This window comes from Dryas octopetala, chromosome 3 (genome assembly GCF_963921425.1).
Source record: "Dryas octopetala chromosome 3, drDryOcto1.1, whole genome shotgun sequence".
Lineage (NCBI taxonomy): Eukaryota > Viridiplantae > Streptophyta > Magnoliopsida > Rosales > Rosaceae > Dryas > Dryas octopetala.
The window spans coordinates 24,936,556-24,938,881 of record NC_141368.1 but is presented as its reverse complement, the minus strand read 5'-3'; the positions used below and the strand labels follow the sequence as shown (position 1 = coordinate 24,938,881).

Genomic DNA, 2,326 nt, shown 5'->3' with positions numbered 1-2,326 from the left:
ACATCACATCATATTAGTATCCAGGAAAGCTGCTAGTCAAACACTTAGGTAATTAAGCTCGCCACATCCCGTGCATAGGCACGAGCAGGCAGATAAGCTCACCACTTCCTGTGCATAATGATCTCGATACATAGGCAGGCATGTAAGCTCGTCACTTCCCGTGTAGAGCGAATCGATGCACGGGCAGGCAAAAATGCTTATCACTTCTCGTGTAGAGCGAATCGATACACCAGCAGGCAGGAATGCTCGCCACTTCTCATGCAGAGCGAATCGATACACAAACAGACAGGAATGTAGGTCAATGCACGAGCAGGCAGGTGAGTAGGCTCGCCACTTCCCGTGCAGAGCGAATCAATGCATGGGCAGACATGTATCTTCGCACAAGCTCTAACACCACGTTCTCAAACTAACTCACACCTATCATTTAAAAAAAAATATAATGCCTCCTGTATTTCGAATTCATTATCATGTATTGCAACAACATCAACACTTGCTTGTGAGAAAGTTCATACTTAATCATAGATTTGACCCAAATCAAAACCATTCCTAAATATCTCATAACCACTGAAAATAACCTCTTGACAAGGGAAATCAGCCATAAAATTATCAGTTACTTTAATATCGTTCAAAGTTAACTCAAAACTAGAAATCTATCTATTCTCAATAATTAATTGTATAAAGATTGCATAGAAATCATTTAACTCTCGCTACTTTTAAAACCAAGACAAAGCATCCATCTCAAATGAAGAAATCATCTTTTAATAAAAACCCATGATGACACTGTATACCTTGAAAATTATAATTCAATCAAAACATAACCATATCCAAAATCCTTTAACTTAATCTATACTCAAATAAACCAAGAAATGATTTAATCCATTAAATACGCAAAATAATTCGGAAAGACAAAGTCCACTCACAGATTGGGAATCTAACTTTGATCCTCTGCTGAATCGTCACGAGCCACAGTCGTCTCGCCTAATAAAAAGCAATAACATACAATTAGTCTTGTCTTAACAACCAATAAAGTGTGTGTGTGTGTGTGTGTGTGTGTACAAGGAACCCAACGTCCTAGCTACTTCACATTCTTCCCTATGGTTAGAAGTCGCTTCTTTAAAACTATGACACTCTAAAACCTATTCCCAAAACATCCTCGACTCGACCCACGACACCCGAGATCTCAAACTAGACCAAAATGTCAAAATGAACCCTGCAAGTGGCTTACCTAAAACAAGAAAATCATCTGAGGATAGCTTCGTTATCCAACAAGGGTCCGATTTGATCCCAAATGAACTTTCGTCAACTCGAGTAGCCTCCACCTACCAAAATCGCCAACCAACTTAGTCAAAGTATTCAAATTAATGCTAGGAAATCAAAATGACAATGGGGTGATCAGAACCACCGTCGTTGCTGCTCAAAGTGGCGGCACTAAAATCAAATTCCACAATTTCTCCAAATTTCACATCACTTTTAAATTCTGAACTTCAATTGGGTTTCAAATGAATAGATATTGTCCAACAATGGTCCAAGAATAATCCCCAAACCCAAATTTTTAAGGCAAACCTGAAATGGCCCATGAACCTTCAAAATTATGTTCCTAAATATGCAAAAACTCTCAATTCTCCAAAATCGCTTCAAATTTCCAAGTCTAAACATCAATTAAAGGTTCTTATGGGTGAGAGTTGTCCAAAATTACATACAACATCCTCAATTTTCGCAATTACAAGAGGAACCCGAAATGGGTGCTAAATCCCCAAGTTTCCATTTTTCACAAACCTCAAAATAACCCAACCAAATTCAAAGGAAATAGAAGCTCATACCTCAAGGGGAAAACCCATTAAAACATTGAAGAAATCGTGATGAAGATTGGCCGGAATTTTTGGCAAGACAGAGGAGAGTGGCAGCTGGGGTTTTCTAGGTTTCTCTGTGCGCGCGAGGCTAAGTTGCTAGTGAACTCAGTGGGTGTCGGCACCTGCAGGAGGGGGTCGCGTGGGTGGCTGGGTCTCTTGGAGAACGGCCGGAGGTGGTGGTGGCCGCAGTCGGGTGTGTGTGTACAGAGGAGGATGCGAGAGAGAGAGAGAAAGAGAGAGAGAGAGAGAAAGAGAGAGAGAAAGAGAGAGAGAGAGAGAGAGTGTGTGTGTGTGTGTGTGTAAAATGAGGAAATTTTTTTTCTGATTTTTGGTTTTTTAAAAAAATCTCTTTGTTACAATTACAAAATCGCCCTTCTAGAAAAATCTACGTAGTCCCTTCCCTGAAACTCCGATTTAAACTCCGCTTCCGCCCACGTGTTTGGGGTTTCAAGTTCTATTTAACCATCTCAAAATTA

At 40.2% G+C, this 2,326-nt stretch overlaps 1 long non-coding RNA gene across 1 annotated transcript; it reads right to left on the bottom strand.

The window, feature by feature from the left end:
- Positions 1-918: 918 nt before the first annotated feature.
- LOC147291986 (uncharacterized) lies at positions 919-2,078 on the bottom strand. The gene is made up of 3 exons (XR_015121007.1): positions 1,821-2,078; positions 1,226-1,319; positions 919-978 (listed from the first exon to the last, which is right to left on the bottom strand). It is a non-coding gene; the product is annotated as an uncharacterized LOC147291986 (long non-coding RNA).
- Positions 2,079-2,326: the final 248 nt, after the last annotated feature.